Here is a 15,121-nt window from a genome sequence, read left to right on the forward strand (position 1 = left end):
TAGGGTATGCAAACTTAAAGTCAAAATTCACCGAATCAATCCTCTAGATACAATGGAGATGTTAAATCTTGCTCAAAATACTCTCAATTTCTATGGATACTCTAGGTCTCAATCATGGCCCTCCGATAGGTGAAGAAAAATGGTCTCCAATGGCTATATGAAGAGATCTCCTATGGCTCTAATACCATGTAAGAATTTTCCTTAGGCAATAATTCAACACCAAGATCAAGAAGCTTAATAGATAGAATAAGAGATATTAATGATGATCAAATGAGAATGTTAATATGAACAAAATGATAATGAATATTAGATGAATAAATAGATGATGTGCCTATGTATGAAGGAAACTAGAATGACTAGGAGTCGGCAAAGAGATAAACATCACAACCAAGCATATGTCCACTACCAGTGGATTATCCTCCATTGAGCATAGAAGTTTTTGAGATGATGAGATGATAAGTTTACACAGGTGTATCTCATAAAGAGATATTGTAGACACCATGTGCTCAAATAAGTTGCTAACTCCTATGCATCTTCCTAATTAAACTTAAGTAAAGTGTAATAATAACTAATTATTTACACTAACACTGATTAAAAGTGAAACATCTTATGGCTATTGAATTCTCATTAATGATTGCATCAATGGAATTAAGGAAGCGTTGCTCCTATTTTCATTTGTTAGTTAATGATCTTTTCAAAGGTTTAAATCATATATGTGTTATTTTCATGGCTTGGCCATTAGGAATTTACTTTTCAAGTCATTTTCTTAAACTTCTTGTTACCCTATCTTTGTTATATGCTTTTATAGACACTTGGTTAATTTAGGAATTCATATGGTTGCATTATTAGATTGCATTCATAAAAAAAATAAAAAAATACAAAAATATATTGCTCTTTGTGTGATTATTCTTTTGAGATAGCAAGAAGGTTAAAAATCCTATCTAAATTGGTTAGAACTAGCAAAGGCCTCCTTGTGAAAAAAATACATTTATCTTAAATTGAGTGAATTCCAGTAGGTCATAAGCTCACCCAAAACCTTGTAATTGATTCTAGATCAACTTTTCAAGAGAGGAGTTTGAAAGGTTTTTTGACATTAAGCATGGTGTAAAATGATAGCTCTGCATAAATGGCACTAGAAAGAGAGCCCCAAACATTTAGAATAGGAAAAAATAACTTTCAATTTTAAAATTTTACATTTTTACAAGTTCAAATTTTTTTTTTTGATCTTCTAAGATTTTGAGATTTTGAGCTTTTGAGCTTTTGAGTTTTCAAGGTGTCCTTGCGTCTAAGGTACTCTAGGTATGCTAGGTGCACTAGCTTCCAAGATGCACCTTGTTGTTGAGATAGTTTACTTTTTTAGAGTTGCACATTTTCTAGAATTGATGCAAAGTGGAAGATCTTGATCCATTATTTCCATTTCAATGAGCTTTACAATCTTCACCCAGTACACACGAGCTCCTCAAACTTAGCCATTTTTGTAAGCCTCATAGTGACAAAGAATTACTTGAAATTCTACCACTTGCATTCAACATTTTGTCATCTTCCTCAGTTCTACCTCCACAACAACCACCCATTGTTCCACCAAATCCTTTGATGGAATATTTTTGTAAATGTTGTAGGCTCACCAATCAACTTGATAGATGTAGTTAATGATCTTACCAAGAATCTTGAGAATTTTTTTGCAAGGATCATCTATGGAGAGATGAGAACTAATAAGAATCACATCAAGGTATTCAAGGAAATCTGAAATAAAAAATAGATTGTGAATGAGAATATGGTTCTTCGCTTATTCTCTTACTCTTTATGGAAGTTTCCTTTAATTCGTATGTTAATTTTCCACTTGTATGCATTGGAGATTTAGATTTGGAACAATTCAAAACTTTCATCAACCCACATGTGATACATCAATAATATATATCATTCAAAATGGACCAAATTGAGAAGGTTTCATAGTTCAACCATCACCTTCATATGGCATTTCATGGACTAAACTGAGCAGGTTTCATAGTTCAACCATCACCTATCACAAATTAGAAATTCCATACACCCTACCAATTGAGGCCACAATTCAGATTTATCTGAATCCTATGGACCATCTTACTGCTATCTTTCTAGGATGACTTCCTACAAAAAATATTTATATGTTATTCAAAATCTTCTCAAAAGCAATTACCTTTAATAAGCAAGAAAATCCTAATGGAGGAGGATTGAAGCTTCCATCTCAAGCTATTACAATGATGACATCATTTCTTGTCAGATAACTTGTGATTCTTAGCCTATTCATACCAATGAATTCAGAATAGGAACATTCTCCACAAACTCCACCTATAACATATCTAGGATATTAACCTCCAAAAGCTACTTTCTTTGAGAAAAATGTAGTAGCTTTTTCTAAAGAAAGCAATAGTTTTTCCTCCGAGTTTGGTCAAATGAAGAAGACAATGTCACAAATGAAAAATAAGCTGACTCTCTTGAGGTTTCCAAAAGGATAGAATATTTTTTTTAGAGAAACAATGCGGGTCCTTACAACAACAACAACTATGGTTAGAACTACAATAGGAATTTCAATGGAAACAAAAATGTAGGAAAAAATAATGAAGGAAACAATTTCAATCCTCTCGATTATAAAAATGGCTTCCAAAGAAAAAATTGGCTATAGAAAACTTACCCAAAAAATGAAAGTATTCTTGTAGATAACAATATCAATACTGCTCAGAATATGGACATCAATTAGTATGATGATGGTAAAAATGCTTCTAACCATGATGGTTCATATTACAATAGATAACAAGACATGACTCAAAATTCACAAGTGAATGAGAATGTCCCTCTTGTTCAATTTAATTTTATGCTATGAGAATCTTATGATTCTACATAGAAAAAATAGGTGGAACAACCAGCAAATGAAAAATTCTCTTTTACATTCAGTCAGGAACTAGATATTCTCCCTAAAGAAATGCTTTCTTTTTGCAATGACACTTGAAATACTTCCAATCTGCGAAGTAGAAAAGAACTTATGACAAATGGGATTCATCTAGTATTACAAATAAATATTCCTAATCTAAGAGTGAGTAACAATCTGATACTAATTAGGCCCTCATAAAGAGGACAATAAAATCAAAATCATGGAAATGTGCCAACAATCTTGAAAAATCCCACTTGATCTATCAAAAAGTATAGTGTGGTGGAAGATTTGAAATGAACAAAGGCTAATATGTCCATGTTTGACAAGCTACAAAATTTTTCTCATTAGTGAGAGGCATTGATGAAAACTCTTCATCATAGAAAAGCATCCCATAATATGAGTACTATTCCTCAAAAGATAGTTTCTCAACAAGTCAATGCTTTAGAGACAATGTCAACCATGTTTAAAGACAAGGTTGAGGTGCCCCCATTTTTACTTAGTATCAGGATATATTAAGAATCTTCATAATTTCCTAATTGATTTAGGAGCCTCTTGCAATGTTATACGATTTTTGATAGCACAAAATTTGGGAGTCACTTCTTAGCCTTCTAATTGGATAGTGATACAATTGGATAAAATGGAAGTAAAAGTCATTGGTGTGTTGAAAGATGTTTGGATACAATTGATAGTTGAACCCTAGATTCAAGACATCATCACTATACATGTGGTTGATATTTTTGAAACATAGGGACTACTACTAAGTAGAGAATGGAAAAAATGACTAAGAGGATGGTTTTCTATGACTTTTACTCAATTATTATTACCTTGGAAAGGGTTATTAATCAAATCAAGATAGATGTAGGGCCAAAGTTAAAAACAATTATTATAGAATATAATGCACCTAATGAGGTTTCATTCTTACAATAAATTTTGGATCTTACAAAGTGATGGCTTTTGGTATAACTTCAACCAAACTATCAGATGATCAAGATGAAAAGTCAAGGATTTCAAACCCAAAAGATGAGATCATAACGTAGTTCATGGCTGACATGGTGGCTAATTTACAATGCTTAGGAGAAGAAGCTAACCCCAGTATCCTACTTCTTGATGGGTTTTTTTCAATTGCATACAGTTAGTCATTTAATGTTCAAATATTTTTTTTTCCAAGAAGTAGTCCCTAAGGTATTAACAAAAATGATAGAAATAAAAATTGGTAAGGATTAAAAATATGATCCTATGGAAAGACAAAGTTCTATGAATGCATCTAAATCTATGGAAATGGTTGAAAATGAAATTGAAGATCTAAATGCATCATATAGTGATACCTCTTTAGATGGTGGTGGTTATTCTTCTCCTCCACTAGGAATGATCAAAGTCCAAAGAATAAAATGATACCTAAGAGGTTAAGAATGCCCTTTGTAGTCATCCATCCTAAATCCAAAATTGATGAAATTAAAAAATTAATTAGGGAAATTTAGGAAAAGAAAGAAAAACATACACCCCCAGTATCAAGGACTAATAATGGAAAATCATCAAGTTGACCCCATGAAAGGCTATAGTGGATCCCCATGAAACAATGCTTTCAAGCCCAAGTAAAAAAAAAGATAAAGACAAATAAGCAGAAGGCTAGAAATCCCAAAGAAGATCCAATTTGGAGACTTCACTTTGATGTTTCCAAATGTAGATTAGGAGCTGGCATATGTATTGAGTTGATCAACCCAAAAGGTAAGTTTTTCTATGCAGCATATCAATTATAGTTTAGATGTACTAATAATGTTGCAATGTATAAAGCATTGATTGTTGGAAATGATTGAAAAGATCATTGATTGAAGAATGATGGAATTGACAAAGAATTTTTTCAATCACTATTTTGTCATTGATGCCAAACATTTTACTTGTAGGAATGACAATTTCTTAAGTGATCCAAATACTATCATTTAGTTGATTGACAAGGAGGAGTTAATCAATAAGATGTAAGTAGACCACCTAGAGAAAGGTTGACATTGTAATGAAGTATAAGGTTCAGTGAAGACATTGATGAAATAGTGTATTGATGAAATATTCCAAGACACAAAGTTTGGATACACCCAAATACATTAGAAGTGTAAGGCTTAACTAGGTCAATTTATGAAGCTTAACTAAGGTCATATGTGAGTGTCAAGAAAGCTAGATGAATCTAAGTAAATTCCCAGTTCAAGCTAAGAAAATCTAGAAATCAGTGTATGTTGAGAAATCTTCATATGCTGAGTGAAAAAATCTTCATGTGCCAAGCATTAGAAAAACTATAGTAAGTACTAAGAAAATTTCTTCAAGTGCCAAGAATAAGTAAAATATGGTTGGAGGCGAGTACTGTAGTAAGTGTCGAGCATCAGCAATCCAATGGTGTCGAGTTGCTACATTATTTGAAAAGTCAAAAGATTCACCAGTCTAGTAATGATAAGTTTGTTACATTGATTTTTGTGATCTACTAAGATGATAAGGATGATGAGTTGGTATCACAGAGTTTTATGCCAACTAATTCCAAGTCAATACAGATGGATTTATCTTAATATTTTTAGAAGAAATAAAATTGGAGGGAAAATAATATCATTTTCTCAAGACAATTCAAGTTGATGAGCAGGAATAATTGAATGAGAAATGAAGAATAGAACTTCTCTATAAGAAGTTATAAGTTATAGATCAAGTATAGAGTTGAGTGTGGTCAGAAGTGAAGAGTGAGAAGAAGCCAACTGAAGGAAAAGACATAGTAAAGAAGAATAGTTTAATGTGACTTTGAATTGATCAAGTAACCATAGAGTGCATTGGCATAATAAGCTGGTAAACTAGAGGAGATAGATCTTGAAGGGTGGACAAGTTGTCAAAAGTACCAGGAAGAAAAGCCAAGCAAGGAGGAAGAACTAAAGAGTGATCTAAAATGTGCAAGGTTCGAATTGCAATCTATATTAGATCAAAAAAATTCTAATACTTTCTTGCCATTGTATTAGACATTGAAATCCTACATTGCTAGGTTAGATTAACAGCTAGGTGGAGAAGCCTTTAAAAAGGTGATTGAAAGTCCCATGGATTTAGGTGGGCCTAATAGCCTTATGTAAATCCTTTAACAAGATGACATTCCAATTTGAATGTTCTTAAGTCCTCTAACAAGGCATACTGCTAATAGGGTGTAGAAATCCTTTGACATGGTCACATTAGTGTGTTGTAGCCTTTAACAGGGCATCACTTCAGAAGGGTGATAAAAGAAGGTAGCATGTTATTGGTGGTTTTCCCAAATTGGGTTTCCACATAAATCCTTGTGTTATGTGTTGATTATTTGTGTTTCATTACTGCATGATGATTTACAGTAGCTTGCTAAGTTAAACCTAACATTTGGATATATAGTAGAATACATGGGCCTACTATAGTTTTATTAAAAATTTGAATTGGAAATTATTGGACCTTGAATAAATGGTTCACACCCCCCCCCCCCCCCCCCCCCCGCCTTCTCAGTTATTCTAAATAATTCTAAAAATTGGTATCAAAGCCCTCTGCTGATTTGTTTCAAGGTACTAGCAGCAGGAAAGTCAAGATGTCAAAAAGAGAAGTCCCCAAGCTGAACAAAGACAACTTTTCTACATGGCAAAGTCTAATGAATTTTCACTTAGGATCAATACGTGAGTATGCACAGACTTCAATATCAGTTGATCATGTAACCCCTACAAGACCTCCTAGTATAGAAAATCTAAGCAAAAGGAAGGAGCACAATCAAGCTATGTTGGAAATTGCTTTAGCACTAAGCTATGCTAAGTATGATGACATCAAAGGATATAATATTGCACACAAGATGTGGGAAACTCTATTGAACATCTATGGAGGAGATGATAATGTCAAGAGAGCCAAAAGAGAAAGCTTAAGAGGAAAGTTTGATGACATGAAGATGGAAGAAGGAGAGAACGCTACTCAATATGGTGCAAGGATGAAAGAAGTGGTAAATTCAATAAGGTTTCTAGGAGGTCAGCTACCAAAAGAAATAGTAAGTAGTTAATACTTGAGAACTTTACTTCCTATTTATGCTATAAGAGTTTTAGCCATCCAAGAGCTAAGATGTGTACCAGGGAAAATGTTGACATTTGAAGAAATAATTGGAAGACTCACTATATTTGAGGTATCCAACTTTGACAATTACAAGCCAAATAACTTTGAATCTTCTTTCAAAGCTAAGATGATAATGAGAGACATTGAGAAGTGCAAAGAAAGAAGAAGAATGAAAAAGGGAAACATATATCAAGTGATAGTAGCACCGATAAAGATGATTTAGACCAATTAGAGGCATTTATAGCAAGAATATTTCATAGAGGAAAAGTAAAATTCAAAGTTAAGCTACCTATCATTTGATTCAATTGTAATGAAGTTGGTCACATTGCAGCTAGATGCACTGATGCAGGAGCATCCAGTGGTGTAAGGGAAATCTTGTGTCACCCAAAAAAATATGCTTAGAAATAGTTTCTATTTCATGTGTTTTCATTTCTGGATACTGATTTGGGTGAAATAAAGGTTTTAACTCTCACAGTTCCACTATTCATGTTTTGGGTCAGAGTTTTTAAGCACCTTGGAATTTGTGAAAATGCCTTAAAAAGGGGATTGGGAAATTGAGCCATAATTATGGTGATTTAGAAGGTTTAAATAGGAGGGATGATTATAATTGTCATTTAGAACACCCCAAAAAAAGAATCAGGTCAAAAGGCTCCACGGTTAGATAGTTATTGCAATTTTTTAGTTTCTAGAGACCTCCTAAGAATGCTCCAAAGTCAAGTTTGAGGCACTAAATGACCTTTTATAGGAAAAAAAAATGAGAGATGATTGAATCTTGTGCATAGAGCTATAAAGCACTCTAGGATATTTCTAGAAATGTAAACAATTCATCAATCGGAGCTACAGTTCAAAAGTTATGCTTCCCAAATGTTTGGTTACCAATTCTGGATTCTTCTAATTTTGTGCCAACTTCCAACATGACTTTTGGAGCCTTCTATTTTGGAAGTGGATTCCAACTAGAACTTTATAGAATGTATTCCTAATCCTTATCCCTTTAGAGTCTATTTAAGAATATTTTTGGCAATGTAAAAGGCAGTTTGAAGTGCAGTTTGAGAGAAGGTACTGGAAGAAGAAATTATCTCCAATTTTATACTATTGTAAGCCCATAGGGCATGTTTTGAGTCTATTTTCTCTATACTGAGTGTAATAGCTTATTTTCATAGTTAATAAAGTTTCCTTTTCTTGTTGTTTCCATTCTAGTCTTGGGTTGTGTCCCCATCAAGTGGTATCAGAGCGGGTTTTCTTGAGTGTGTAGACAGAGTGTCAACTATGAGGCAGTTTACACTAGGACTGTGTGGTTGTGGGTTTGAGTTTAGAAGATGCCTCCATGAAGAGAGAAAGGTGGAAGGGCTAGAGCTATTAATCCTAAGGAGGTTAGAGCCCTCCAAAGGTAGGTTCAAGCATTGCAAGAGGAGCTTCATAGAGGAACTAATGCTACCACAGGTGATGAAAGTGAGGAAGACAATGAAGAAGAAGAAATTGGATAGGAAGGGGAAGGTCAAGGGGAAGTCCTATATCAGGTAGAGGAGAGGATTTTTAGGGCCATTAATAAGTTTGGAAAATGACCTACAATTGATGTGGGTGTATTTTTAGGAAATTTGAAACCAAATGAGTTGATCAATTGGATCAATGAATTGGAAGAGTATTTTGAGTAGGAGGATATTAAGGACCCAGATAGGGTTAAGCTTGCAAAGGCCAAACTAAAAGGTCATGCCAAAGTTTGGTGGCAAGAGGTTCAACTAGAAAGAAATAGAAGAGGAAAGGAGAAGATCACAAGGTGGGATCGCATGGTGGACAAACTAAAGAATTAGTTCATTCCTATTTACAACAAGCTTGATTTTCTTAAGAAGATGCAAGGGTTAAAGCAAGTAGGAAAATCAGTCCAGGAATATATAGAGGATTTTTACCAACTTTTGATCAGGGCACGGCTTGTAGAAGAAAATAAGGAGAAGGTTTCCCATTACCTCAGTGGGTTACAACCTAGTATTTAAGAGGAGTTAAGTCTAGTAAGAATGACCAGCATTGAAGAAGCATACCAGTTTGCCCTGCGAGTTGAAGAGAAGTTAAATAAAAGGTTTGAAGGGAGATAAAGAGGGACACTCAAGGAGGAAGGAGCAATGGAAGTTCATCTGGAGGCTAAAATGAAACCCAAAAAAAAAATTAAGCTGTGGGTACTAGTAGAAACTAGAGGAATGAGGGTTTCAACCACTCCCATGATCAAAACTTTGGAGATTAGAGAGGAAGAGGTAAAGGACATGGACAAGGTTTAGGAAGAGGAGGCCTTTGTGGTACCTATTTCCATTGTAATGATGAAGGTCATTGTGCTTTTGAATACCCTCAATAACAAGGAAGGATAGATAGGAGAGTTGAGGGTCAAGCTAGGGTTGCTCATGTGGATGAGGATGCACACTCATCACATTCAAAGGATGCAGAAAGAGGAGAGACTCTAGTGAATGAAAGGGTCTTATTAAGCAGTGAGACTAAACCTAGACAAAGTAGGAGTCTATTTTGTACCAAGTGCAAGTGCGAGGACAAATGTTGTGATGTGATCATTGATGGTGGTAGCACTAACAACCTGGTGTCTGAGGAGATGGTCTCTAAGCTAAAGCTCAAGAGGGAGAAACACCCTAGCCCTATCAAATTTTTTGGGTGAAGGATGATCATAAGGTTTTGGTAAGTGAACAATGTTTGGTAAAGTTTAAAATTGGGAGTTACTATGATGAAGTTCTCTGCCATATTATTCCAATGGATATTTGCCATCTATTGTTGGGAAGACCATGGCAGTTTGATATACATGCAGTACATGATGGTCATTCAAATACATACTCACTGAAAAAGGATGGAGTTTTCCACAAATTAAAGCCCATGATAAATGAAGGAAAAAAGGTATGCAATAGCACTAGGATCTATCTTGTTGATGGGAGAAAGTTTATAGATTCCATAAAACATCAGCGTATGTGTTATGCTTTGATTCCTAGAAAAGATAAGGAAGGTAGTAGTGAAATACCACATGAATTTTTAGATCTAGTAAGTGAGTTTGGAGATATCATCTCTAATAATGTTCCAGAAAGGTTACCACCAGTAATGCAAATTAGTCATCAGATAGATTTAATCCCTGGAGCTAGTTTGCCTAACAAGGCTGCTCATAGGATGACTCCTACTGAAACTAAGGAGCTGAACAGACAAGTTAAAAAACTATTGAGGAAGGGCTTGATTTGAGAGAGCCTGAGTCCATGTGCAGTACCTCCACTACTAGCACTAAAGAAGGATGGAGAGTGGAGAATGTGTATAGACTCTTGAGCTATAAATACGATAACCATCAAGTATCGATTTTCTTTGCCAAGAATAGATGATCTTATGGACTACTTGAGTGGAGCTCAGTACTTCACAAAGATAGATCTCAGGAGTGTCTATCACCAGATATAGCTAAGAGAAGGAGATGAGTGGAAAACTGCATTCAAGACCAAGGAGGGTCTCTATGAGTGGTTAGTCATGCCGTTTGGATTGACCGACGCCCCAAGAAGCTTCATGTGGCTTATGAATGAGGTACTTAAGAAGTTCCTGGAAAATTTTATTATTCTCTATTTGGATGATATTTTAATTTTCAGAAAGAATTTGGAAGAATATTTATTGCATATTCATAGATTCCTTGAAAGGCTAAGGGAAGATAAATTTTTGATTAATCTAAAGAAGTTTAGCTTTGGTAAACAAGAGTTAGTCTACTTGGGGTTCGTTGTATCACCTGAAGGTCTCAAAATGGATCCAGAGAAGGTAAAAACCATCGTGAAATGGCCTACTCCAAGGTCTGCTACTAAGGTAAGATCATTTCATGGCCTGGTTTGTCTTTATAGGAAGTTTATTAAAAAATTTAGTGGCATCTGTGCACCCCTAACTAACTTAATAAGGGGGGATAGAAAGGAGTTCAAATGGACTACAACAGCTGCAAGAAGTTTTGAATTGTTGAAGAAGAAGGTGACAGAAAAAACTATGTTGGCACTTCTTGATTTTACTAATGTGTTCCAAGTGGATTGTGATGCTAGCGGTAATGCTATTGGGGCCATACTGAGCCAAGAACGTAAGCCTATTGCATATTTTAGTGTAAAAATGAATGATGCAAAGAAAAAGTATTTTGTTTATGATTAAGAGTTCTATGCAATAGTTCAGGCCTCAAAGAAATGGAGGCATTATTTATTGCCAAAAGAATTTTTCTTGTATACTAATCACCAGGCATTACAATACCTAAATAGCCAAGGTAAATTGAACCAAAGGAATATGAAGTGGGTAGATTTCTTGCAGAGTTATACATTTGTGTTGAAGCATAGAAGTGGAAGGTCTAATAGGGTTGCAGATGCATTGAGTAGGAGATAATTGTTGCTTACAATAATGCAGGTTGAAGTGGTTGGGTTTGATGAACTCAAAAATTTGTACCCTAAGGATCCTAATTTTGCTAAAGCATGGAAGGCTTGTAGAAAGCCCGTTACTGTAGATAGAACTAGGTGGATAGACTATTTGATTTAGGATGGTATGTTGTTCAATGGTAGTCAATTGTGCATTCCAAGGAGTTCCATGAGGGAAAACCTAATCAAAGAGATACACAGTGCAAGGATGGCAGGACATTTTGGTCAGGATAAGACTATTTCCATTCTTAGAGAACATTATTTTTTTATTCAAATGTCATAAGATGTTAAGAAGTTTGTATAGAGTTGTTAGGTATGTTGAGAAGCTAGGGGATTTAGTGACAATACTAGACTATATCATCCATTGTGTGTTCCATCAAAGCTATGGGGGGACATAAGTATGGATTTTGTTCTTGGATTGCCAAGGACACAAAGGCATAATGACTCAATGCTTGTGGTGGTTGATAGGTTCTCTAAGATGGCACATTTCATTCCATGCCACAAGACTCATGATGTTGTACATATCATAGATTTGTTTTTCAAAGAGGTGATGAGACTACATGGTCTCCCAAGAAGTATAGTTTTTGACAGAGATACTAAATTTGTGGAAGAATTTGAGGAAAGACTTGAAGTTTAGTTCTAAACATTACCCATAGGTTGATGGATAGACAGAAGTGGTAAATGGAAGTTTGGGTAATTTGCTAAGATGTCTAGTTGGTGATAAGCCCAAGGGATGGGATTTGATTCTACCACAAGTAGAATTTGCTTACAATAACTCTGTAAAATGGAGTACCGGTAGATCACCATTCCAAATTATGTATGGAAGTAGCCCAAGGACTACACCATAATTGAGAAGGATGGAGCAAGGGGAGAGGACATGTGCTGAAGCAGAAGAATTTACTAAACATATTAAGTGTCTACATGAGGAGGTCCATGTACACACTACCAAGATGAATCAATAGTAGAAATCTAGGGCTGATCAAAGGAGAAGACATAAGGAGTTCCAAGTAGGTGATCTGGTCCTGGTAAACTTGAGAAAGGAAAGATTTGCAATAGATACTTACAATAAGCTAAAGATGAAGAAATTTGGCCACTGCAAAATTCTAAAGAAACATGACTAGGGAAATGTATATGAGGTGGAGTTACCAGATGGGATTCATATTTCTCCTATCTTTAATATTGTAGACTTAATACAATATAATGATGATAGTGCAAATGAGGGGTTGACACTAGAGCCATGTCCATTTCCTACTTCTAAGAAGGAGGAGATAGAAGAGATTCTGGATAGTCATTTAGGAACAAGTACCAAAAATAAGTAGTATGAAGAGTACCTAGTAAAGAAAAAAGGAAGACTAATAGAGGATGCAACTTGAATATCAGCAACAAAGGTTTCCCATTTGAGTTTTCCTCTACAATCCATAAAGTGGCAAGGTCACTTTTCAATCTACCCTAGGTGTCTAATGTAGGAACATCCAGTGGTGTAAGGGCAATCCTATGTCACCCAAAAAAAAATGCTTAGAAATAGTTTCCTTTTCATTTGTTTTCATTTCTAAACACCCATTTGGATCAAATAAAGGTTCCAACTCTAATAGTTCCACTATTCATGTTCTGGGTCAGAGTTTTTAAGCACGTTGGAATTTGTGAAAATGCCTTAAAAAGTAGATTAGGTAATTGAGCCATAATTACGGTGAGTTAGAAGGTTTAAATTGGAGGGATGATTATAATTTTAATTTATAACACTCCAAACAAACAATTAGGTCAAAAGGCTCCATGGTTAGAAAGTTATTGCAGTTTTTCAATTTCTAGAGACCTCCTAAGAATACTTCAAAGTCAGGTTTGAGGCACTGAATGACCTCATATGGGCCTGAAAAATGGGAGATAATAAAATCCTTTCCATAGGGCTATAGAGCACTCTAAGATATTTTCAAAAATGTAAATAGTTTGTCAATTGCAGCTACGGTTTAAAAGTTATGCCTCTAGGAAGTTTAGTTACCATTTCTAGATTCTTCTAATTTTGTGTCAAATTCTAACACAACTTTTGGAGCCTTATATTTTGGTGGTGGATGCCAACTAGCACTTTCTAAAATGTATTCCTAACCCTTACCTCTTTGGAGTCTATTTAAGACCATTTCTGGTATTGTAAAAGGCAGTTCAAAGTGGAGTTTGAGAGAAGGTACTAGAAGAAGAAATTATCTCCAATTTTATACTATTGTAAGCCCATAGGGCGTGTTTTGCATCTATTTTGTCTATACTAAGTGTACTAGCATATTTTAATAGTTAATAAAGTTTTGTTTTCCTGTTGTGTCCATTTTGGTCTTGGGTTGTGTCCCCATCATGCATACAGAAGAAGAATTATAAGGATGGAAGAAAATTCAAAAATAAGAGAGAAGATGGTAACAAGGATTACAAAGACAAAGGAAAAAGATGCTACATTGTTGAAGAAGACTTAGATGACAATGATGATGAAGTAGTCTATGTGGCTATGAAAGATGGATTAGATGAAGATGAAGCAACTACATTGGTAACTTGCATGAAAAAGAATGACAAGTGGATCATAGATAGTGGATGCTCTCATCACATGATTGGTGATGAAAGTAAGCTCATTACCCTCACTCAATATGACGAAAATAGTGTTAGATTTGGTAACAATGCACTAATCAAAGGGAACGGTAGCGTTAAGCTTACTAAAAATATACCATGTGATAATGCATACTATGTTGAAGGCTTGAATTATAATCTGTTAAGTGTCTCACAGTTAGGCAACATAGGATGCAAGGTAGAATTTGAAAATAGAACTGCCAAGATCTATGATTCCCATGGAAGCTTAATAGGAAAAGGTGATTCGACTAGGTGTAATCTATTTTACCTAGACATGAAAGATGCTTCTTGTCTTATAATATAGAATGATGATGCATGGTTGTGGCATAAGAGACTATGTCATGTAAACTTTGACAATTTAATCAACATTAATAAAATGAAGAAAGTTAGAGGACTACCAAAGTTGAAGAAGCTTGAGGACATAATGTGCAAACAATGTCAACTAGGGAAGATGACCAAGTCAAGTTTCAAAAGCAAGACTTATACTTCCAATGAAGTATTAGAATTTGTACATACCAACTTGTGTGGTCCAATTGAAGTACAAAACTATAGAGGAGATAGATATATAATGCAATTTGTCGATGGATACTCAAGAATGATGACAATCATGTTCCTGAAATAGAAATTAGATGCCTTCCAAATGTTCAAATTATACTTGGCCAGAGTTGAGAAAGAGATAGGGAAGAGCCTAAAATGTCTCAGATCTGATAGAGGAGGTGAATTCACATCAAGAGAATTTGAAGAATTTTGCAATGATAGAGGAATCAAAAAGAAAACATCAATACCTAGGACTCCACCTTAGAATGGTATAGAAAAAAGAAAGAATAGGTTAGTTATTTATTGTGCCAAAAATTTAATGATGGAGAAGAATGTTGCACATAAGTACTGGAGAGAAGTTGTAAGTACTATAGTCTATACACTCAATAGAGTTCAAGTTAAGAAAGGAACAAATGCAACACCTTTTGAATTATGGTATGGTAATTCTCCTAATGTTAAACATTTTAAAATATTTGGATGTAAATATTATATACTTAAAGAGTCTAGGAATGGAAATTTTGATACAAAGAGTAAGGAAGGTATATTTCTTGGTTATTCTACTAGAAGCAAAGCTTATAAGTGGTTAAATGTCAATACTAACAAAGTAGTAGAAAGC

The sequence above is a fragment of the Cupressus sempervirens genome, chromosome 7 (genome assembly GCF_028749045.1).
Source record: "Cupressus sempervirens isolate cs-2001-9-10 chromosome 7, ASM2874904v1, whole genome shotgun sequence".
Lineage (NCBI taxonomy): Eukaryota > Viridiplantae > Streptophyta > Pinopsida > Cupressales > Cupressaceae > Cupressus > Cupressus sempervirens.